General features: G+C 37.6%; 1 protein-coding gene across 1 annotated transcript in view; it reads right to left on the bottom strand.

The window, feature by feature from the left end:
* The window catches only part of LOC134528318 (uncharacterized), a 706,112-nt gene that overhangs the window by 545,187 nt on the left and 134,698 nt on the right, over nucleotides 1–26,227 (bottom strand). The window contains exon 3 of the mRNA XM_063361847.1: nucleotides 16,440–16,493. The gene's annotated coding sequence lies outside the window, so the exon portion shown is untranslated. The remainder of the gene's footprint in view (nucleotides 1–16,439; nucleotides 16,494–26,227) is intronic.

Raw genomic sequence — 26,227 nt, 5'->3', positions numbered from 1 at the left:
AAATTCCAAAATTCATCAAAAAATTAACGTATTTGAATTCTGTTTGATTATATCGATGTACGTCCTTGGTTCGATTCCCGGCGAGAGTAAACGGTCGATCCTTCCTCCATGAAAGCTACCTAGACTGATCTACCACCACCAGTACCAAGGTATATATCATCAACTGGTATGACATCATGTCCGCCAACTTGTCTTCATCCGCTGGAGACCACCATCTTGTTTTCGTCAGCTAGAGTGTGCCGATACCATGTAGTATAATTATCTGGTCACTAAACTTGTGTCATCAACTGTTGACATTGAACATTGACCTTGAACTTTGACCTTGACCTTGAAATTTGACCTTGACCTTGAACTTTGACCTTGAACTTGAAATTTGACCTTGACCTTGAAATTTGACCTTGACCTTGAAATTTGACCTTGACCTTGAAATTTGACTTTGTCCCTGAAATTTGACTTTGTCCTTGTCGACCATCATGGATCCGACATTTTATGTTCAGTACACGCTACCAGAGGATACCACCTGCTGGAGTACGCCATCTTGTGTGTGTACTTGTATTATAGAGTACATTTTCATCTGGATAATTTTATTCTAACCCGCTACAGTGCAGTAATCATTTATTACCGAGGTGCCCCCGCCATCATGAAATTCGACCGCCATCTTGAAATCATGTAATAATGTAGCTAGAAAAGCGGGAAAAAAATCCAAAATTCATTAAATAAATCACTCATTAACTTACATATCGATTCGATCCGCTCCAGTCCTTGGCTCGATCCTCGATCGATGCAAAACATTTAATTTTATGAAAAAAAAATAATAAATCCAATAAACCATGTTCAACATTCGTAAAGAGACTTTAAATCCTCTACTACCATCATCCTATCAGACGTCAAGACTACCATATTGGAAATTCGTAATTGTAATGCTAGAGATTCGGGAAAAAGTTCAAAACTCATTAAATAAATTTGTAATCTATATACTGATTGATTAGATCGACTAAGGTCCTTGGTTCGATCCCTTGTCGATACAAAACAACTTTAATTTTAAAAAAGTACCAGAAAAGTGTAAGGTTCGAGGAATAAAACACCTAAAAGTCTTTTACAAACATAATATTTATCACACAATTTCTATCCTACTACAGAATCACTTGCGAAAGCCAGCAATCTTATAAAAATTTTCCCTGCATAGACGTACAACGACTACTTCTTAGCTCCAAATGGCTCCAAATGCTCCAAACGGCCTCCAAATGGCTCCAAAAGCTCCAACAGCCTCCAAATGCTTAACACAGTTCCAAATGGCTCCAAATGCTCCAAACGGCCTCCAAATGCTTGACAGCTCCAAATGTTTCCAGCAGCTCCAAATGCTCCAAATGCTTGACAGCTCCAACAGCTCCAACAGCCTCCAAATGCTTGACAGCTCCAAATGTTTCCAGCAGCTCCAAATGCTCCAAATTCTTGACAGCTCCAAATGCTTCAAAAGGCTCCAAATGCTCCAAATGACTCCAAAAGGCCCCAAATGCTCCAACAGCTCCAAAAAAAAAAGGCTCCAAATGCTCCAACAGCCTCCAATGCATAACACAGCTCCAAATGGCTCCAAATGTTCCAAACGGCCTCCAAATGGCTCCAACAGCCTCCAAATGCTTAACACAGCTCTAAATGGCTCCAAATGCTCCAAACGGCCTCCAAATGCTTGACAGCTCCAAATGTCTCCAGCAGCTCCAAATGCTCCAACAGCTCCAAAAAAAGGCTCCAAATACAACAGCCTCCAAATGCTTAACACAGCTCCAAATGGCTCCAAATGCTTGACAGCTCCAAATGCATAACACAGCTCCAAATGGCTCCAAATGCTCCAAACGGCCTCCAAATGCTTGACAGCTCCAAATGTCTCCAGCAGCTCCAAAATGCTCCAACAGCTCCAAAAAAAAGCTCCAAATGCTCCAACAGCCTCCAAATGCTTAACACAGCTCCAAATGGCTCCAAATGCTTGGCAGCTCCAAATGCTTCAAAAGGCTCCAAATGCTCCAAATGGCTCCAACAGCTTCAAAAGACTCCAAATGCTCCAAACGGCCTCCAAATGCTTGACAGCTCCAAATGTCTCCAGCAGCTCCAAAATGCTCCAACAGCTCCAAAAAAGGCTCCAAATGCTCCAACAGACTCCAAATGCTTCAAAAGGCTCCAAATGCTCCAAATGGCTCCAACAGCTCCAAAAGACTCCAAATGCTTCAAAAGGCTCCAATTGCTCCAAGAGCTCTATTTTCAATTGGTTCCAACTGATTCCTATTACTTTTATCGAACTTGGCATGATTACTAACATGTCTTTATCAGTATACATTTTGACTGGCAGTGGTAACGTTTTTTACACCTTTAAGTTATAAGTTTTATTTAGAAATCAGATTTCGATAAATGATAGCTTCCATCTGGAAAGAAAATATATTAATTTATCCTCAAGTTTATACACATACATTTAATTTAATCCATTATTGTATGTAGCCAGCTTCCCTCAGTTCTTTGAGTATGAAGGATATTTCTTTAATGTTCGAATAGTTTCCTGCACAAAGCGATCCATGTAGTAGTCGTAGCCTGTTAACCAATATGTTAGGATCTTCCCATGAGGTATAATCAATCTCTTCTGCTGCCTTCATCATCCTTGCATGTTTATAATAAATATTATCTCTGGTGTCTATCGTTTTAACACCAACCACAAGGTCACTTTCGTCATCTTGCCAGTGATTATCACAAGCTTGATCAGGATAATTTATTTTATTACGTCGTTTCCATCGTTTTGGTCTCAAACCACCATCACAGTCTTCGCTCTTGCATGCTTTTGGTGCTTCAGTACAGTACTCAATCATGTCAGCCTCAGATGTGTCACCACAATATTCAATCATGCCAGCTTCTGATGTGTCACCACAGTCTTCAATCATGTCAGCACCACAAACTTGATCAGGATAATTTATTTTATTACGTCGTTTCCATTGTTTTGGTCTCAGACTGCCATCACAGTCTTCGATCTTGCCTGCTTTAGGTGTTTCAGTACAGTACTCAATCATGTCAGCCTCAGATGTGTCACCACAATCTTCAATCATGCCAGCCTCAGATGATTCATCAAAGTCTTCGACCTTGTAAGCTTCAGGTGGTTCTCCATCTTTCACATTTTCATGGAGACGACTAGATATTGGAGTAAATATATTTTCATTTCTAATGTGGTTACAACTTCCTTCGTTTGTTTTAAATTTTAAATTATTATCTTGATCTAGATCAGTAATTTTAGCATTAGCTTTTTCGCCTTCGTTCCTCTTCCGCGATGTTGTAGCCCAGTCTTCGTTATCTTTATTCATCTTAATTGTACAGGTCTTGTAATGTCTATCCAAGTAATATCTTCTACCAAAGGATTTCTGACACTGACTGCAATGAAATGGTTTTTGACAAGGACCCAAATTACACTCGCTTCTCTCATGTCGTTTAGCATTCTTTCTCAAGGTAAACACCTTGCTACAGTATCTACAGTGATGACGTTTTGATACAGCAACAAATCCCGTTTCAGGATTCATATTAGTTATTGAGACTAATGCCAGATGCAAACTAAGAGTTTTAAATTAGATATATTACTTAAATAGAATTTTTTAATTATTTCATCAGCGAGAATTAATTTATCTCATTCAAAGGTACTTGTTGCAAGTAGTTCTGCTTTTCAACAACAGATGTCGCCACATGTTACTTGCAGGTAAATAATATTTAGTTCTTTTATGCGGGATGCGGGATGCTCACTAACGATCGCAAAAGAAGGATGGCTTCGCTAGACTCCAAGGAGAAGGAAGTTCGTCCATCCTGTTAGTGCTTCTTAGATTTCTCAGAGATTATTTGACTGAGTAATGATATTTTTTTTTTTTAAATTTCCACCTGATAAAAATATTACAAGTGCTGATTTATTGGCAGAATTTCAATAATTGAATGCAACCTTGAATAAAAAAAATGACATGACTCATTAAGTAAAAAATTCTTCATGCAGAGATCAATTCCTCATCAGTAACCAGAAGCACTCGGAGAAAACCATCAGATGTCTAGTCAGGAATAATCAGAAGCACCCAGAGAAAACCATCAAAATATTGTCAAGAATAATCAGGAGCACACGGAGAAAACTACCATAATATTGTCAAGAATAAACGGGAGCACACGGAGAAATCCACCATAATATTGACAAGAATAATCAGGAGCACACGGAGAAAACCACCGCAAGTTTTCTTTGATATCATAAAATTTCAGGGGGAAAAAAATAATAAAAAATAAAAATAAATTAATAAAAAATTTAAAAAAAATAAAATAAAAAATACATAAATATATTCTGCTAGCTTGTGAACTTCTCATTGTTGAACAAAGATAGAGTTCTAGTACAAGCCAGAATTTTATGTATTTTTTATTTTATTTTTTTTTAATTTTTTATTAATTTATTTTTATTTTTTTATTATTTTTTTTCCCTGAAATTTTATGATATCAAAGAAAACTTGCGGTGGTTTTCTCCGTGTGCTCCTGATTATTCTTGTCAATATTATGGTGGATTTCTCCGTGTGCTCCCGTTTATTCTTGACAATATTATGGTAGTTTTCTCCGTGTGCTCCTGATTATTCTTGACAATATTTTGATGGTTTTCTCTGGGTGCTTCTGATTATTCCTGACTAGACATCTGATGGTTTTCTCCGAGTGCTTCTGGTTACTGATGAGGAATTGATCTCTGCATGAAGAATTTTTTACTTAATGAGTCATGTCATTTTTTTTATTCAAGGTTGCATTCAATTATTGAAATTCTGCCAATAAATCAGCACTTGTAATATTTTTATCAGGTGGAAATTTAAAAAAAAAAAATATCATTACTCAGTCAAATAATCTCTGAGAAATCTAAGAAGCACTAACAGGATGGACGAACTTCCTTCTCCTTGGAGTCTAGCGAAGCCATCCTTCTTTTGCGATCGTTAGTGAGCATCCCGCATCCCGCATAAAAGAACTAAATATTATTTACCTGCAAGTAACATGTGGCGACATCTGTTGTTGAAAAGCAGAACTACTTGCAACAAGTACCTTTGAATGAGATAAATTAATTCTCGCTGATGAAATAATTAAAAAATTCTATTTAAGTAATATATCTAATTTAAAACTCTTAGTTTGCATCTGGCATTAGTCTCAATAACTAATATGAATCCTGAAACGGGATTTGTTGCTGTATCAAAACGTCATCACTGTAGATACTGTAGCAAGGTGTTTACCTTGAGAAAGAATGCTAAACGACATGAGAGAAGCGAGTGTAATTTGGGTCCTTGTCAAAAACCATTTCATTGCAGTCAGTGTCAGAAATCCTTTGGTAGAAGATATTACTTGGATAGACATTACAAGACCTGTACAATTAAGATGAATAAAGATAACGAAGACTGGGCTACAACATCGCGGAAGAGGAACGAAGGCGAAAAAGCTAATACTAAAATTACTGATCTAGATCAAGATAATAATTTAAAATTTAAAACAAACGAAGGAAGTTGTAACCACATTAGAAATGAAAATATATTTACTCCAATATCTAGTCGTCTCCATGAAAATGTGAAAGATGGAGAACCACCTGAAGCTTACAAGGTCGAAGACTTTGATGAATCATCTGAGGCTGGCATGATTGAAGATTGTGGTGACACATCTGAGGCTGACATAATTGAGTACTGTACTGAAACACCTAAAGCAGGCAAGATCGAAGACTGTGATGGCAGTCTGAGACCAAAACGATGGAAACGACGTAATAAAATAAATTATCCTGATCAAGTTTGTGGTGCTGACATGATTGAAGACTGTGGTGACACATCAGAAGCTGGCATGATTGAAGATTGTGGTGACACATCTGAGGCTGACATGATTGAGTACTGTACTGAAGCACCAAAAGCATGCAAGAGCGAAGACTGTGATGGTGGTTTGAGACCAAAACGATGGAAACGACGTAATAAAATAAATTATCCTGATCAAGCTTGTGATAATCACTGGCAAGATGACGAAAGTGACCTTGTGGTTGGTGTTAAAACGATAGACACCAGAGATAATATTTATTAATAACATGCAAGGATGATGAAGGCAGCAGAAGAGATTGATTATACCTCATGGGAAGATCCTAACATATTGGTTAACAGGCTACGACTACTACATGGATCGCTTTGTGCAGGAAACTATTCGAACATTAAAAAAATATCCTTCATACTCAAAGAACTGAGGGAAGCTGGCTACATACAATAATGGATTAAATTAAATGTATGTGTATAAACTTGAGGATAAATTAATATATTTTCTTTCCAGATGGAAGCTATCATTTATCGAAATCTGATTTCTAAATAAAACTTATAACTTAAAGGTGTAAAAAACGTTACCACTGCCAGTCAAAATGTATACTGATAAAGACATGTTAGTAATCATGCCAAGTTCGATAAAAGTAATAGGAATCAGTTGGAACCAATTGAAGATGGAGCTCTTGGAGCAATTGGAGCCTTTTGAAGCATTTGGAGTCTTTTGGAGCTGTTGGAGCCATTTGGAGCATTTGGAGCCTTTTGAAGCATTTGGAGGCTGTTGGAGCATTTGGAGCCTTTTTTTGGAGCTGTTGGAGCATTTTGGAGCTGCTGGAGACATTTGGAGCTGTCAAGCATTTGGAGGCCGTTTGGAGCATTTGGAGTCTTTTGGAGCTGTTGGAGCCATTTGGAGCATTTGGAGCCTTTTGAAGCATTTGGAGCTGCCAAGCATTTGGAGCTGTGTTAAGCATTTGGAGGCTGTTGGAGCATTTGGAACCTTTTTTTGGAGCTGTTGGAGCATTTTGGAGCTGCTGGAGACATTTGGAGCTGTCAAGCATTTGGAGGCCGTTTGGAGCATTTGGAGCCATTTGGAGCTGTTTTATGCATTTGGAGCTGTCAAGCATTTGGAGCCATTTGGAGCTGTGTTAAGCATTTGGAGGCTGTTGCATTTGGAGCCTTTTTTTGGAGCTGTTGGAGCATTTGGAGCTGCTGGAGACATTTGGAGCTGTCAAGCATTTGGAGGCCGTTTGGAGCATTTGGAGCCATTTAGAGCTGTGTTAAGCATTTGGAGGCTGTTGGAGCCATTTGGAGGCCGTTTGGAACATTTGGAGCCATTTGGAGCTGTGTTATGCATTGGAGGCTGTTGGAGCATTTGGAGCCTTTTTTTTTGGAGCTGTTGGAGCATTTGGGGCCTTTTGGAGTCATTTGGAGCATTTGGAGCCTTTTGTAGCATTTGGAGCTGTCAAGAATTTGGAGCATTTGGAGCTGCTGGAAACATTTGGAGCTGTCAAGCATTTGGAGGCTGTTGGAGCTGTTGGAGCTGTCAAGCATTTGGAGCATTTGGAGCTGCTGGAAACATTTGGAGCTGTCAAGCATTTGGAGGCCGTTTGGAGCATTTGGAGCCATTTGGAACTGTGTTAAGCATTTGGAGGCTGTTGGAGCTTTTGGAGCCATTTGGAGGCCATTTGGAGCATTTGGAGCCATTTGGAGCTAAGAAGTAGTCGTTGTACGTCTATGCAGGGAAAATTTTTATAAGATTGCTGGCTTTCGCAAGTGATTCTGTAGTAGGATAGAAATTGTGTGATAAATATTATGTTTGTAAAAGACTTTTAGGTGTTTTATTCCTCGAACCTTACACTTTTCTGGTACTTTTTTAAAATTAAAGTTGTTTTGTATCGACAAGGGATCGAACCAAGGACCTTAGTCGATCTAATCAATCAGTATATAGATTACAAATTTATTTAATGAGTTTTGAACTTTTTCCCGAATCTCTAGCATTACAATTACGAATTTCCAATATGGTAGTCTTGACGTCTGATAGGATGATGGTAGTAGAGGATTTAAAGTCTCTTTACGAATGTTGAACATGGTTTATTGGAATTATTATTTTTTTTTCATAAAATTAAATGTTTTGCATCGATCGAGGATCGAGCCAAGGACTGGAGCGGATCGAATCGATATGTAAGTTAATGAGTGATTTATTTAATGAATTTTGGATTTTTTTCCCGCTTTTCTAGCTACATTATTACATGATTTCAAGATGGCGGTCGAATTTCATGATGGCGGGGGCACCTCGGTAATAAATGATTACTGCACTGTAGCGGGTTAGAATAAAATTATCCAGATGAAAATGTACTCTATAATACAAGTACACACACAAGATGGCGTACTCCAGCAGGTGGTATCCTCTGGTAGCGTGTACTGAACATAAAATGTCGGATCCCTGATGGTCGACAAGGACAAAGTCAAATTTCAGGGACAAAGTCAAATTTCAAGGTCAAGGTCAAATTTCAAGGTCAAGGTCAAATTTCAAGGTCAAGGTCAAATTTCAAGGTCAAGGTCAAATTTCAAGGTCAAGGTCAAATTTCAAGGTCAAGGTCAAATTTCAAGGTCAAGGTCAAATTTCAAGGTGAAGGTCAAAGTTCAAGGTCAATGTTCAATGTCAACAGTTGATGACACAAGTTTAGTGACCAGATAATTATACTACATGGTATCGGCACACTCTAGCTGACGAAAACAAGATGGTGGTCTCCAGCGGATGAAGACAAGTTGGCGGACATGATGTCATACCAGTTGATGATATATACCTTGGTACTGGTGGTGGTAGATCAGTCTAGGTAGCTTTCATGGAGGAAGGATCGACCGTTTACTCTCGCCGGGAATCGAACCAAGGACGTACATCGATATAATCAAACAGAATTCAAATACGTTAATTTTTTGATGAATTTTGGAATTTTTTTCATTAAAATCGGATAATAAATAAAGATTTTCAAGATGGCGTCTTACTTTCAAGATGGCGTACATGACGTCATACTAGGTGACGATATATTCTTTGAAAAAAGTGGTGGGAGTCAGTATGCCAGCAGTCACTGTGAGGGAAGGATCGGTCGCCATTTTTTAATTTTTTTGCCCTCACCGGGTTCGAACCGAGGACTCCGAGCTCCGTGTCGTAAAATTATATTTTTTATAAATAATTTATTAAAATTTTATTATTTGAATTTTTTTATAATTTTTAAAAAAAATTTCGTTAAAATCGGATAATAAATAAAGATTTTCAAGATGGCGGACGTAACGGAAACTGCAACGGTGACGACATAATCCAAGATGGCGGTCATAATCCTAGATGACGTAAGAGGCTTATCGGAGGCTGTAAACAAGGATGCTTAAGCCTCTTTTAGGAATTTGGGTTCTTTCTAAGACAAAATGACTTTTGAGGATTTTCGAAATCCTAATTTTTGAATTGAGGAATTTTTTGAGATTTTATGGCGGAATTTTTTTCACAGAAATGTAAATTTTGACGAATTTTGAGGAATTTTGGGCAATTTTTGCCCAATTTTGGCGGATTTTGGCGATTTTTGAGGACCAAATTCAAGGTCAAGGTGAAAGGTCAAGGTCATAACCATCCAAGATGGCCGCCGTGACGTCACAATCCAATATGGCGGACACCGGCACCGGCACCACGCGCCAGCGCCATGTGCCAGTATGCCCATTCCTATACTACTTACATGGTGTGTGAGATCGAACGTTAAAACGCTTCTTTGTCAGTGGCATGCTGGTACAAACACGCAATTCTAATGTTAGTACAATGTTTTGTTGCATAGCTGATATTTTGTTTCTTGCAAGCTGCCGAAGTGATGTAGGTGACTATTGAAACCCTAATGTATACGTTAAAGAATTGTGTAATTTTACACCGACTGTTGGCAGTACGAATCTCCTCAATGTTGGAGTTTTACTACACCAACATGCGTCTGTGTATTTTTACACACAATTTGTGTAATGTTACACCAACACAGTGTGAATTTACAAATATGCCGTGGATTTTTAGGCTTATTTATGTAAAACTACACATACATTGCCTGTGTGTTTGTGTAATATTACACCAACGGAGTTCCTTGTTTTTTGTGTTTCAACACATATTGTGTGTGAAATTACACAAACATTTCCAGTGTTCCTTTTTATGTGTTCTATGTGTTACACATGTACTGAATTATGCATACAGGCACATTACCCTTAAAATAGACTCATTTGAATGACACACACCGGCTACAAGAATATTAACCCTCACTGTTGTTTACTGCATGTATCTCCTTATCTTTATATTATAAATTTTTATTTGCGAGGCTGATAACCACGACTGCCATCTACCGGCAGGCTGTGAGAAACTACGTATTACAGAAGTTTTGTATTTAAACAAATTTTTTGTAATATTAATATTACTTTTATTGTAAGTGAACGTAAGACACATGTTCACAAAAAAAGTGTAACTTTACAAACATTTGTACTGTTAGTAATTATATCAAAATAAAATAATAGTAACCTGTTTATGTCATCTAAGGAGTAAATTTGTATCTAACTTAAGAATGTATGACAATAGTTCTTTACAATAAAGCAGTCTGTTGCGAATATCCAATGAGTCTTAATAGGTTACGGGCCCAGTTTTACAAAAAAAAAAAAAAAAAAAAAGATATATTTCAGCTCCATTCACAATTTTTTTTTTATGTGCGCCATTTAAAGTCTCACATTTGCCTTATGCACGTCGATAAAATTGCGTGTCAGTCTACAGCCTTGCACTTGTGGGCGATACAGTCCACTGTCGAGTATTTAGAATACTGGCCTACATTTGGTGTAAAATCACACGGCGTAGTGGTAATTTTACACAAGGAATGATAGGCACACAGGGAGACAAGTGAGTAAATTTACACTTCTAACAGTGTTTAAAAATACACGATGTTTGTGTAAAATTCCACACACCACATTGGTGTAGTATTATCACAACAAAACATGTTAATTTAAATAATAATAGAGTAATTATACAAGGATATTGTTGGTGGAAAACTACCAAACGAATCGTTGATTACACGGCAATTGATTGTGTATTATCACACCACGATACAACTGAGTAAATTTACAATTCTTAAAGTGTTTAAAAATGCATACTGTTTGTGTAAAATTACACACACTGAGTTGAGTTGTTGTATTATAATCACAAAAACCATGTTATTTTACTTCATGTTGGTGTACTTTAGCAAGGTTATTGTTGGTGGAAAACTACTAGAAGAATCGTTGATTTACACGAAAATTGTACATTTTACACCTATGTTAAGTTTTAAGTTTACTCATCTACATTTGGTAGGAAATTACAGCTGTAGTAATTTTACACAAGTAATGTGTAGGTATAAATAATACACAGATTGTGAATGTTTTCTGAATTACAGGACAATATGTAAAAAAACACTCATACTGGATGTTATTATTTTTACAGCGTAGGTAAAGGAAAATAAACGTAAGAATTACATACATACATACAATAATAGCCGAATATGCAGGAAACTTTACAACTAAAACAGCCAGCAAAGGGATCAACAAAGGGAGTGGAAAACAGCCAGCAAAGGGATCAACAAAGGGAGTGGGGAAAGGGTATATTTCATTATTATTTTATTTGGGGTTTACGTCCAAATATCGAGGTCAATAAATACGGGCAAACAATTTACACGTCCGGGAAATTGAGCAAGGACACACCGGAAATGACATAAAGTAAGTGATCAACCGAGAATTTGCCTGTGGCGATTTCGAAAAGAAAGATCAAAATGAAATTGGATGGCCGAGGATTCGAACCTCGGTCCTCCAGTAACCTGACAATCATTCACATTTGCAAAGCAAATTCGCTCTCCAGTGAGACTACTCCACTCAGATAGAAAAAACTGTCAAAAATTTGTAAACACTTTACGCATGTATTTTTTTTCCCCTGTAGCTCCTACACACAATTCATGAAACCACACTTGATCTTTTTTTCATATTGATTTTTCTCAATCACATATGAAAGTCCTCAGAAAACCACATAGTTTGGTATTTTTTATCCTCATTCATTCTACCTTGTAACATGCCAGCTACAGCAAATATTTTAAGCTTGACAATTTCATTTTCAAGGTAATGCATCTTGAAACTTTTTTTAACTAATTTTCTGTTTAATGTTCTTCGGAAGTTAAGTGACATGTGGAAAAATTTTCGAGACTGTATCCTTTTGGACTTTTCTTGTTCCGGTGGCTAGTTTCTTCTTGAAATAGCCAGTCTAAACAATACGTGAAAAAGTAATTTCCCCACCTAAGATTGCAGATTTTTTTATCGCATTAATTTCTATCCTTAAAAGTTGAAAAAGGAATGCTAAAGTATGCTTCTGTTCTCGGAAGACTCTTTACCTACTTTACTAAACACCGCCCGAGTTACCATTGCCGTGTTTTCTACATACTTCATTCTGTTTTAAATTTTCACAGACTTACAGCTACGCAACACTTTAAAACAAATTAAGTTATTTTATTCGAGTGTTTTAGTCGCATTATGGTCGACTTTCACAAGGGGCTTAGCATGAGCGCAACCACCCCGCGAGCGAGTAATACCCCAAGCTAAATCTAGATTATTCTTCATACGCATATCGCGTTTTCACTTGTTAAAACTTTCGCACTGTGAAAGAAGCTAACATAAAAAAAAAAAACCATCACGTGTTTTCCTGGTAAACATGATTTTTTATCAAAATACGCAAGGGGGAAAAAAATTTGTTTCAAGAATTAGTGTTGGTGACGTTTTGCGACTTACGTGCTTTTATAAATGACAGTGATGTTATTGCGTTATCGTTGCGTCCTCCCGTGAAGGATGAAGGAGGTGGAGGAGGGGGAGGGGGAAGGAATGGTTTGCGTCCATCTCGGGTGGTTTTTAAATCCGGCCTCGGCGTGCTGTGATTTACGAACGACAATGTCTGGTCCGGCGAGCAGCCGCCTCCGAGCAAGGGAGTCGTCCTCGTAACGACCGGGTAGGCGGACGAAGATTAATAATTGTTAACCACATCCCCGCGGGCCGCCGCCTCGTGCGCGCCATCTCGCCGCCTGGACCGCAGCCTCCGAACGACACGAAACTAGCTCTTAAAGGGTCCCCCGCCTCGTCAGGGGGGTGTGTATGCGTGTGTTGGTGAAGCGGGATGATGAGCGCGACTCTCGCTGGTGCTTCCAGCGCGGTGTCGCATCTAAGCGCAAGTCTCCGAACTGGCGCGCATTCTTCTCGTCGTCACGGGATAACTGTGAAATCTGAGCGGTGACAGTGACATTATTATGGCCGAGAAATGAAGTTAAAGGTGCGATGCAAGTCCCTTAAGTGCTTTCAAGAATCTGTACCGGTTGTTTTACGCCTAAAAATTACTCTGAAAACATGCGTTTTAGCCATTTAAACTCTTCTAAAAAAATACCGTTTAAAAACTTGATCCGAAATCCAAAGAACTTTTCGGCTCTCAGCGAACTCTTAAATGCTTTTCGAAAGGAGAACCCACTCGGATATCTCGAGTAGTTTTGAAATCGCGTTGTTTTCCCTGAAGCTCTGCGCACCGTGTGTGTGCCCGGGCAGACGATCTCATCCGTCCAGTTGGATTTTTCCAGTTTTCCATCGTTACTTTTATCTCAGGTCTATTTCAAAAATTTAAACTCGATATTACCCTTGCTATCTGTTGTGCCACGAGTAGTTTCAACAGATATTCACTTAGTGCAATATACGTTTAAATACTTGTGGCGGAACAACACATGCAAGAAGGTTAATACGTTTAAATTTACATTAATAGCCCTAAGACAATAGTAATTACGAAGATATAAAAATTATATAAAAAATCGAGCCTTGAGGGAGAGAGGTATACATTTTTAGAAATTACAGTAAATACCGACTTTTCAACGAAGAATTCACCTCAAATAAACGAAGAGTTTTTAGTTATTTCAGATAACTGGATCGTCGTAAAACAAAAACTATATCATATTTCGACTTCCGAATTCTGCTTTTAAGGTATACACACGCGCGTAGAAAAAATAAGAGTGTTTTGCAGGGTCGTAACAAGTCTTTGAATGTTTTGAAAATATACCAAGATTATTCTTGTGAATTCATGTATATAACGTAACGGAACTTAGCACCTGTAAATTTAAGAAGATTAAAGGGAAATTTATGAAGATCTCTGGATAATTTGTAACAAGCGTTCTTCCAAATATTATATATATATGCAAATAAAAATGTTTGTCGGTCGAATTCAGACTCATCCTGTATAATTAGTAGGTACTGAAGATCTATTTTAGTTATAAATAAGTACAAATTGTTAAAATGATCTCAAACTGTACTTATTTACCAGATTACAGTTTTTATTTTAAAATGAAAATCAGGTATTACCGTGTTTTGCCCTTAGCCAAATTTAAACAAATTAAAGCTGAATTTTTGAAAGAAAAAAAAAATAATACTTTTTTTATTTTGGCTCTAGAACCTTACTTCTATCCATGTACAAAATTCCAGTTCTCTACGCATTTTAAATAAGAAATTAAGGGGATTAAATGTTTCAAACTGAGGCTGGTTTTAGACCACTCAAAAGCTGAATTTTAAAAACACCTTTTAGTGCATCTCTAGGACAGAAGATGAACATATAACAAATCTCTAGGTCCTTTGATCTGGAGATTTATTGGCAGGTCAGCGAGTAGTGGTATTTGATTTTTATATGTATGTATTGTTATTTTCTCATCAGGTCAATAAAATTAACTCTTGTGCGCGATTCACAAACACAAGACTGTAAACGAAAAGAAAAAAAAAGTCTGTAGGTATAGTATTTATAAATGACGGGAAAATGTGTGTGGCGACCTTATCGAGGTGTTCATTGTGACAGCCGTGACAAAGAACTGGCCTTTCGAGCGTGTAACCCGGCTGTGAGATCAAACAAGGCTTTAGAGAACATCCTTTCCGTTCTGCGACAAAAACTGTTTACCGCTCCTGTCAATGCAGGACTCATAAATTTTAGAATGACTACACGTACGACACACACCGCGACTAACCTAACGTGTTTTGTGAATCGTACTAAAATCATGAAGTAGTTGCTGTGGAAAAGTAAAATACAGGGGGTAGAGTGTGTGAATATATATATATATATATATATATATATATATATATATATATATATATAATTTATACAGCACTTAAATGTTTCAATCTCTTAATTTCATCTAAGTAATTAAAAATACTCTGAACTAAAACGTACATAAAAATTAACTTTTTTTGTAATAACTTTTATTTGTCAATATAAACCTCTCGGCACGTTTCTGCAGCAATATCAAAAATATCAAGTGGCATTAACGAAATAAACTTATGTTCTTTTTTTTTAATCAATTGAAAACTCTGTTATAAGCATTGCTACAAGTTTGTTCTACTGGTAAAATAAATTTGGGTCTATAATAACTTTTATTTCTCAATGCAGTGAACAAATACGGAAGGCAGTAAATTTTACAGACGTGAACAGTTTCTTACACGCTTTTCGTAATGGAACACTAATTAAGGAACACTAAACACTTTTCATTTTTTCCCCCCTTCGTTTGAGGCTTTGCATATAGAGTGGCAGTGAGGTGCATGAGCGGCTAAACAGCCGAAGCACAATCAAAAATACAATTTATAGAAACTAAGCTGCATGTGGTTCGTGATTGAATAATAAAAAAAGCGATAGAATAGCAGTTAAATTTAAATTTATCGTAGATCTAGCGAAACATAAACCTGTCACTCGCATAGTACAAGGAATTATGTATAACAAACATCTGAAACACAAAATACTTTGCAGTGACTACAAAATATTTTGACAATATTTTATTTTTATGTGTAAGGAAAATCTATGAACAGCATTTGTAGGGAGCGGGAGCGCACAGTTAAATAATGAAGAACATAAAACTAAACTAAATTGTTCTTTTTTTTAATATTGATTTAAAATAAAAGTTAATTCAAACAATAAAAAACAATAGGAGAATAATGTGATGAAAAAATCCGTACCCCAAAGGTAAGGGACACTGTCCATTATTTTTACAAAATAGAGTTGGCACCTTGTTGAATATCTAACAAAAATTTCGCTCTCAATAGTGGTGTAGAGAACTACATATGTTCAGTTCCTATAAATAGTGAAAATGGAAAAAAAAATTATGACAAAGGCGTGGGCTGTCACAATAGTGTTATAAATTTGATCATTTATAATAATAGATCCTGGTCTTCCTAATTCTATACGAATTAATACATTTATTGGTAGTCCAATTATACCAGCTTCGTTCAGAAGTAAAAAAACACTACGTGGACATTACTCAAAAACTTTCTTTCCTTGAAAAAATAACAATTTTGTGACTTGGTGTTCTTTACATTCAGCGTGCAGAAATGTGAACTTAACTACGCGGGAAATAATGATTTTTTGAGCGAGAGTGTGAGGTTTATTCGTCCTGTGCAATTGCTACTATCTATTAGGATTTTTTTTTTTTTTAAATTTTTATGACGATAGTGTTTGTTTAAAAACACAATGCCAATGCCTCCATACAGTCATTTTTATCTGTATATGTACTAATATTACTTACTCAATAAATTATATTTCTGAATGTAACTCACCCAGATTCTGTCGTAGATGACTATCCGACTACCAGCACGTCCATACGGCAGTATCTGCAACACAAGAAGGCATTTATTTACTTGCAGTCGGTATCGCATGCACACAAATTAACATCTTAAAACAATTCAAAAGATGGAAAAATTTGTAACAACGCGTATCAAACCCACAAACTTCAAGAAAATTAATATAGTTACATGATGTTTCTGAGCAACATCGGCAGATGATTCCTTAAATGAAAATAGGACGAAAACTAATTCATCCCATTTTTGTCCTTCATAAAATGATCACGAAGGGAGTTATGCACTCTTAAAAATTATTAAAACTATATTTTTTAAAGAAATCTTCGACACTTCTTACAGCTATGGAACAAATTGAAAAAAAAAATATATATATATATAGTCTATTGGTTTTTTTTAAAAATAAAAACAGAGATCTTACACTTGTGAATTCACGGTTGGTATTGCCATTTGCTTTTGGCATAGTCATACTTATATCGGAATTTAAAAAATGTAAGGTCGTATTGTCGGAACGGCCTCAATTAAGCCGTAACGAAAAGCATGCATGTAAGCGTATCAAACGCTTATTTTTTTTTTATCAACACGATATCTAAGGGTGCACCATATAAAATAAGCATAAATGTGTATGTGATGACACAATGTATGAGCACGTAACATTATGTATGTATGTATGTTTGCTGGTTTCAGTGAAGGATTACAAACCGCTGCAACAGTGCCCTTCTCTCTCACATTGAAACTAAGACAACAGCTTCGACAAAGAAAAGGCATAGCCGCGAAACTGTCAGACGAACGCGTCCGAGTAGCCTACACGCTTGTATCGCTTGTATGCTGTGTTGCCACTGGACCAGATCAGCAAGTGAGTCGAACGGCGACAGATATATTAAAAAATAATTTCTTACAAAAATTATGAGCTTTTCTTTGTGAAAATCGATAGAGACAGGAAAAATTCGTGAATTTCGCGATAGGAAAAAATTCGAGTACATACATACATACATATATCACGATTTCCATATGAATTTTCAATTATAACCATTTAGATAAAAATATATTAGTTTTATAAATTAATTGTAAACATTTTGGGCCATTGTTTCGTACGGGGAATAGATACAATGGTTAAAAAAAATGTCATTTTTTAATAAATAAAAATAGTTGATTTCGGAGTTTGCAAACTTAGAAAAAAAAATGAAAAGCGAATAAAGAGGCAAAAAAAATTAGTTGTAAAATTATGAAGACGAATTAGGGTCACGTGACCATCATGCACGCAAAAATAATACTAATTGGAACACGGTCTTGGACTATTTATTGTAAACGAGTTAAAACGTATTTCCTGATCGATGCCCAAGCTAGCTACCAAGGCAAAATGTGAACGGAAAAAAAGAGTTGTAATGGGGACGAGACGACTTTTTCCCCGCGGGAGATAAGCCATAAAGATGCCCAACCTTACAACAAAAACTTATTGCCGACCTATTAACGATGCGATGAGCTTCAACCAGGGAGCCCCGCCTGGTATAAGAGTCGATACTCGCCGGATCCAACAGTCGATCCGCGCTGCCAAGGAACATTCCGGACGCCTTTGGTTTCAAGGACGAATGGACGCTGCTGCTGCTTCCTCGCGAGCGGACCACGCAATTAAACCACAACCCGCCAGAGACAGGTCGTAGGATTGGGGGCACGGAGAGAGAGAGAGGATGCGAACGGTTGCATTTTCCTGGAATAAATGGAAGGGTATAATTTATCGCCTTCTTGGAACCCGTAACTTTGTTTTTTTTTTTTACCCGCGAGGCGTGTTTTGTTCCGCTGTGGCGCGACGCGGGCTGGTCGCCGGCGTTCGCCGATGTCGATGGCCCGTGTGGTGAGGGTTGGAAAGAAGAAGATAGGGGGGGGGGGGGGTTACAGGAGCAAAGATGTTTACTGAAGACGCTCTATCTCTACCGAAGGCTTACTGCCGTCTCCCTCCCTCCTCTTGTTCTCCGCCCCCCTACCCGACCTTTCCAAGACCGCTCCAGGCAGACCACACAGAACCAGCTGACGCGGTCCACGGCGACAGGCAGTGGCGTAGCCAGGATTTGTGTATGGGGGGTGTTAAGAATCATGGCCCCCCCCCAACCCGTATTTTAAGGTGTAAAATAGTGCTATTTTAGCAGTTTTTGGTTCTTAAATTTAAATATTGTAATGGTAAAATTTTTATTAATTTTAATATGAAATTTGTTTGAGTGATGAATAAGAAATTAACTAAAGATTTGGTGCTAAGGGAGGGGGGGGGGGGTTGAACCCCTAAAACCTCCCACTGGCTACGCCCCTGGCGACAGGAACGTGTGTTTGCCAGCGTCATGCGGCGAAAGAGGTCGCGGGTTCCACGTCAAGAGGCCCCAGCACGACTCTAGTTTATGAGCACAGAACAGTCGGGTACCCGAGATTACACATGGGCGTGGATCCCGTTTGTGACCGGGGGGAGGGGGGTTTCCTGATTATTTCTGCCAATATTTTGTTGGTACCTCCGAGTTCTTCTGGTCATTTTCATTGCGTAGCTTCTGTTGGTTTTATCCGTGTAATACTGGTTGTATACGGCGAGACTTCTGCTGATGTTCTCCGAGTGCTTCTGGTTATTTCTAAGAAATCAATTTCTGTATGAAAAAAAAATATATATTTTTTTTTTTACTTATTGAGACATTCAATTTTATTCAGAATTAAATATAATCAGTGAATTTCTGTTACTAAATCAGCACTTACAATAATTTCATCACGTGGAATTCAAACAAAAAATCATTACTCAGTCAAAAAATATGCCTTGAAACAGCTGTGAAAGACTATAATGCAAGATGAACTTCCTTCTCATTGAAGTCTACTACTGTCTAGCGAAGCCCTCCTTCTCTTGCGATCGTGAGTGAGCATCCCGCATCCCACATGAAAAATTAATAAGGGTTTACCTCCACACAACAAACAACTGGAGACATCTGTTGTTGAAAAGCAGAACTACTTGACCATGAGTCTTTCAAAATTGTAAATTAACACTCGCAGATAAAACATTAAAATTTATAATTAAGTAAATGTTCCGATTTAAAAAAGCTTTCAGCGAAACTTACAAGAGTTTAAGTCCAAGGCTTTAGTTAAGCCATCCAAATGTAAGTCCAATTACAAAGTTATGTTGAAAACATTAATTATAAGTTCCACCTTGCCGGCAACGGGCATATGGAGGTTGAGGGAAAAATCCCCGGTAAAGTTGGGCTATTGTTAATTAAGCTTGCTTGGTTCATAACGGTAGAGAATGAACAACTCTTGTTCCTCTTCGACAGTTTTTTAATCGTGGGTTCTTATAAAGCTCTCCACACAGATCATCTCGCATTCAAACTTCATGGCGCAAAATTGTGGTGCACTGTAAATGGAACAGAATCATTAATGTAAAATTACGATATTTGTAAAACTGAACATTTATATGAAAACAACTGTATATCTACAAAATAGTGTTCGCAGTTATACTGCGTTCGGATTCTTTCGCGGGCATTTATACTTTGTGTTGTCCCAGTGCCTCCAAATAGATCATATTTATTGTAAACCGTTCCATGAGTAGTTTTCCGGTATGAATTGCGAATAATAAAAAAAATTATAAAACCAAATAAAGTCCAATTATTTAAATTTTTATTATCTTTTTCATGTTTTTAATATTATGCTTGAATATAACATAAATTAAAATATAAAATAAGGCGCCAATTTGGGTAAGAAATACTCAGTATTATCTAGAAACGCGTATTCATGAATACAAAAACACCATAGCCATGTGTTGCACAAAGTTACTATGTATTTCTTGTAGTATTAGGAACTATTTCTAGGCAACTGGTTTCCAAAGCAATATTTTGTATAAGTACACTAAATTTGTTTCTGTGTGCAAGGTGCCTGAAATACACGGCTTTACAAGGAACTGCTAAACGTATTCCTTATCTTATCTGTTTTCACAAACAAAATGAAAGAAAAAATCTATAGACCTGCGAGTTGCCTACGAGGAAGGCGTTTGATAAATATTAATTAGAAGCTTTTCAGGGTGGTTAAAATAGGTATTTAAACTACTTTACCTACAAATAAAACCTCAGGCGTTTGCATTGAACTTTACTTCATACTTTCCAAAGGTAAGATTACAGTTTCATTGCTTAAAATCTCCTGGATACGCCTAATACGAATAAAACGCTTGCCCTTTGCCTTGCACTTAGAGGCTGCTGACGCATTTAATTCGTGTGGCAGTGTCACCCAGAACGCATGCTTGTGTCTATTAAAAAAAATATTGACAAGTGCAGGTAGGTGGGTCCTCTAACAATAGTCCTGTTGTAAAATAACAAACAAAAAAGTGTATGTAGCCACCACATGCGTTGGAAGTGAAACTTCGCACTATAAGCCTACTTGAACGATATAAAAAAATTAATAACTTACTTGAATGATTCAAATAAATATTTAAGTACCACAATGTACATTCACCATGCAAGTTCACAACTGTAACAAAAATAGCGACGAAAAATCTTTTAAGAGTCTTACAGTTGTCTGTCTCTGTAATTTATTCGTTACTAGCTTTTGCCCGTGACTTCGTCCGCATGTATGTACTATATTGTAGTCATTGACTGTAAATATATATATATATATATATGTTATACAAATCATCACATCAACACGAATCAGGAAAAAAAAAATGAAAAAAATTTGGTTGTCTGTAAAGTCGGTTTACGGACGATAGTTTAACGTGACAACGTCATAACAAAACATTGATGAAATGATTGCATACTTTTATGAATAAAATTTAATCATTTTTATTTTAATAATAAAAGAATAAATACTTGAAATTATATTAGTAATCAGATTTTTAAAATTCAAGAATAATTAACCTTCATTGCCGAAATTCTTGTTGTAATAAGCAATGAAAACCACATTAACTTTTCAATTCACTTTATAAACAGTCGACGAAACAGTTCATGTGTATATGTAAGTTGTGTGCTGCCGCTATCTTTCTTCTCCTCGGACGCATAGGCCAATCGAGTGGAAGAGAGATAGATGCGGCGCAAGCGTACAATGATGCTAACGGGACACAGCGTAACGGAACAACGTGCGTAACGGGACACTTTTTCGTGCGTGCAGCCGGCGTTCATCAATTTATTAGACGTTGTCACGTCAAAAAATCTCAGTTTGCATTTGGCATTTGTCGCAGAAGCTAACATGGATCATTGTTCGTTGCCTGCAGCCGTACCAAAAGGACACCGCTGTAGATACTGCATCAAGGAGTTTGTCCTCAGAAAGAATGCTAAACAACATGAGAAGAATGGCTGTTAAAAACCCACTATGCAAAATGATAAGTTGTGTTCGTTGTAGCAAGTCGTTTACACGAAGAGAGAGCTTAAAAAGACACGGTAGGACTTGTAAAGCCGAGACCACTTACAAGATACAGGACAACAATGGAGCTACTATTCAAAAGAAGAAAGTTCTGTATGACGACAATAAATTTCCTTATTCTGAACGTGATTATGTTCATAGCTCTCCTGATCTCGACAAAGAACTTAAATTGAAGGATGCTGATGGTTTAGGAAGACTGAAACCAACAGAAGTATCATCACCGTGAAAGTGAGAATAAATTCAAGCCGATATCAAGTACATCCTCCATACTTTGGAATAATGATGGACACTTAAAACGGAAGCTTTTAGACGATGAAGAAGCTTCGACGTCACCGATTTCTTACAGTTATCCAAGCGAAGACGCTGAATTCTGCGATGATGGACAGAGTGACTTTGAAGCAGGTGACAAGACCAAAAACTGTGATGTAGCACCTAAAGCTGATAATATTGGAGACTGCGATGAAGTTTTGAGACCAAAACGATGGAAACAACGTGATAAAATAAATTATTCTGAACAAGTTTACCTTGATCACTGGGACAATAATGATCTTAAATATATTAATAACAAACATTTCAGGAAGATTACAGCAGCTAAAGAGATCGATTACGTCATGGGAAGATCCTAAAATATCGGTCGATCGTTTGAGATTACTGATGGCTTCGCTTAGGGCAGGAAATCACTCTCACCTGAACGAAGTAGTATTCATACTCAAAGAACTGAGGGAAGCTTGCTTAATACAATAATAACTTGTTTTACCTGCATTTGTATAAAATTAAAAAATAAATTATATTTTAGGTTTCACAAATAATCGTTTTATTTCTCAAAATACTATTTGTAACTAAGACTGAGTTCTCATATACAGCTTCCTTTTTGCCGAATGTTCTTCCAAATGTTCTTCCAATTTCTGTATGTGCTTCCAAATGTGCTTCCTTTTTTTTAATTTGCTTCCTATTTTTTAAAGTGCTTCCACTTTTTTAATGTGCTTCATTTTTTGAATTTGCATCGACAAGACAGCAGTCAGGGCATGATTGGTCTTGTGGCTCAGAGATGCCTGGTCTGTAAACCTGACATTGAACATGAGCTCTGGTAGGTAATGGAACATCCACCTTACATAATGAGACAGAGCGATGCTGGCGCTCTCTAGGAGTAAACAGTCAATACGTTATTTTCAACACACGCCATTTCTGGTTACACTGTATGCCATGAGAAATCTCAATAACGACAAACATCCTGTTTGTGCCTGAGGACGGGAGTTCCCAAAACGTCGCAACTGTTGCCTTAGGAAGCCTCCTTGGTTCGTATGTGCTGTAGTCTCGTTGTGGTGTCCAAATATATGTTAAGTATCATCGTTGGGTTCGTCTGTTCGTCGCTGTGTTGTCCAAAAGAACATTTTTTGTCTTTATTTACCGTCCTTGTTGCTACTGTCTCGTCGTTTCAATCCCACTGCGTCCGTCTGTGCTGTAAAATATTTGTGACAAATTCCTTCCACCGAAATTTTCTATGCTTTGACATCGGCTGACTTCAGCTATTTTCTGTGAGTTTTATCAAATTTGTGTAATGTTTATGTTTTTTTTTTCCGTAATTGAAGTTTATTATGACATACAGTGCAACCAGCAATGGCGCATGTTAAAAATAACTCTTGAATGCTTGGAGTATACCTTGTCGTTAAATAAACCCCGTGAAATTCCGGGTCCCTAACATTCATTATTTAGCAAAGATATTTTTTATACTTTAAAAGTCCCTTGCCATTGGATCATAAGTTACCTGACACGCACAGAAGGACTAGTAGCCAATCATAAACACCTTTAGAAAAACAACTAACCATATACTTAATGTGCGACCCGGAGAGGCATTAAAATGTGGCAGAATCCAATGAATACATGGTCACGGAATAAGTAAGTACAGAAGCGTCGTCTGGCGAGATGTAGCAAATTGGTTTACCTTGGTGGCGGCCATTTTGTAAGCGGGGAATGTAGCCTACTGATTTCCAATTAGAGCGAGAGTTCGCTGACATTAAAGAGACCGGCATTCTCCGTCGCTTCTGTCACTTATTCTGTGACATGGCACAGATAAGACTCTGCTCTGTCCTTACTTAAGCTGTGACATAACACAGATTTGATCGTTCACACATCTGTGGAATCTAACCTGGAACCAAAGCAACCGAAATAACGACGTAAAAAAAATTAGGGCAGCAGCCAAAGAAAGAATGACGCGACACAACATTAAAACGAAATTCAATCAAAAACAAGCCAACCACGGTAATTTTGCAGGGCTGTAAGAAATGAACTGTAGAGCGCCGTTTGCAATATAAGAAGCCGGTTCGACGCCCCGGGCTGTAGGGGTAGCGTGTCAGAATCACGGAGGTATAGATTCTCAGACGGCATGCTGTAACGCAGTTTGTCACTTTTTTTTTTACCTCGCCATCACACATACTATAATGCCCAAAAGATTTCGGTAACTATAATTGGCCACGTCTCATAATGGTTAGTAAATACGAATTAGAATTTCCGTTGTTAAACAGAGCTCTTCCATAAACATAAAGTCATTTAAAACAATTTCCACGATGCTAAAACTACACTTCAGCCAATGTCTTGGGCGTCTAACCAACAACTTGGCACAAACCATGCGATGAAACAAAAAAAAAAAGATTCATCGGGTCACCGTGTAATAATGCAGACGTGGCCACCGCCTGGTCGGAACGAAGGGGTTCGAAGGAATGGAAGTGAGATGGCGCGGAGGTGTCTTGAGGGGCAGCGAGGGTTGCGTGTTTCAGGAGGCAGGGGGGCAGGGGTGGGGATAAATGAGGGGGAGGAGCTGGAGCAAGCGCATTACGAAGTGGGGCAAGGCTGGTTCAAGGCCCCGCGGCTTGGCACACACGCCCGCTGGCGACAGCACGTGCGGCAACCCTCCCCCCCCCCCCTCTTCCACCCTGCAGCACATCCAGAACACGCAGCCAGGGATGTTAGACGTACCAACTTGTTGGTACACATACCATTTTTCAGGGACTTGTACCATGTACCAAGTAGAAATTGTGCTGGTATGCAGAAATACCAACTTTGAACATTAGAAGTAGATGTTTTCTGGCATAAGATTTCGCTGTTAAAAGATAGTGAAAATTGCCAAAAATACGTCGAGTTACCCCGTTTTGCATTATCTGCTCTCTCTATCCCTCATTCTAATGCAGATTGTGAAAGAGCTTTCAGCAAATACAATCTGGTAAAAACTAAAACCAGAAATAGACTTACTATCAAAAATATTGAAGGATCGATGTTGGCATCACAATGTGTCAAGTCAAATAAAAACTGCTGCACAAAATTTGAGCCTGATAAGGATATGCACAACAGAATGACTTCTGCGATATTATATAATAATAATAAAAAACCCGAATGCTAGAGAAGACGATAGGAGTATTAATGACCTTGATTTTACTTTTGATGAAAACTAATCAAAAAATACAAGAATTGTATGTGATATTAATGACTAAGGATCTCCAGTGCGTGCAATGTTGGTGTATAGTTATACATTTATATTTTTTATAAACAATTTTATAACTTTACTTTAAATGAGATGGCCTCAATATTTATTAATATATGTGTTTATTTTGTTGAATGATTAAAATTATAATCACATTTATATAGCTAAAATATATTATGTGATTAATACCTTAAGGAATTTCTTATGAATATTGGTATCGAAACTATTTCAGTTCACATAAATTTTTTTGTGCCGATTCAATAAAACATAAGTTACCAACCTTATCATACTTTATTTGTTGACAAGTGTGTAACCTTTTATGTTTCCATAGTATATATCGTATTAAAGCAGTTTATATAAATATCATTATATATATAAAATCTATGAAACAAAATCTACAGGATCTTTGTCAGTGTAAGATCTTGGAGTGTACCAGTTTTTTTTTAGATACCAGCTTTTAGTGACATCTGTACCAGGTTCGTTGAGCCACTTTCTAACATCCCTGCACGCAGCGACGAAGCGCAGTCTTGTACCACGGCCACGAAACAAACAAGGGAGACGCTACAATTTCGCGGAATGTTTTTACCACCGAACTACCCTTGAAACGTCTGTGCGCTTCTTCGTCTTTTTTTGGTACAAGGAAGAACTCCCCACAAACACGTACAACAATGTTTCATTGTTAGACGCATCTTTTCTTTTTTTCGAAACAAATCTGACCGCTGATTAGACTGCGATAAGGTTCGCCCACGCTAGTGATTGTTTCCTTGTAATCGACGAACCGTCTGCATGATGGGCCATTGCCCTATTTGACCGGGCCATCCAGGTCGCGTTTGCTTCCGCACTGGATGGCTGTGATTGGTGTGTTGACAGTAGACTTGCGCCTGAAATGAACCCAGCCAACCACGAAACACTGACAATGCTACAAAGT

This window comes from Bacillus rossius, chromosome 1 (genome assembly GCF_032445375.1).
Source record: "Bacillus rossius redtenbacheri isolate Brsri chromosome 1, Brsri_v3, whole genome shotgun sequence".
Lineage (NCBI taxonomy): Eukaryota > Metazoa > Arthropoda > Insecta > Phasmatodea > Bacillidae > Bacillus > Bacillus rossius.
The sequence above is the reverse complement of the archived record's forward strand: the minus strand, read 5'-3'. Positions and strand labels throughout refer to the sequence as shown.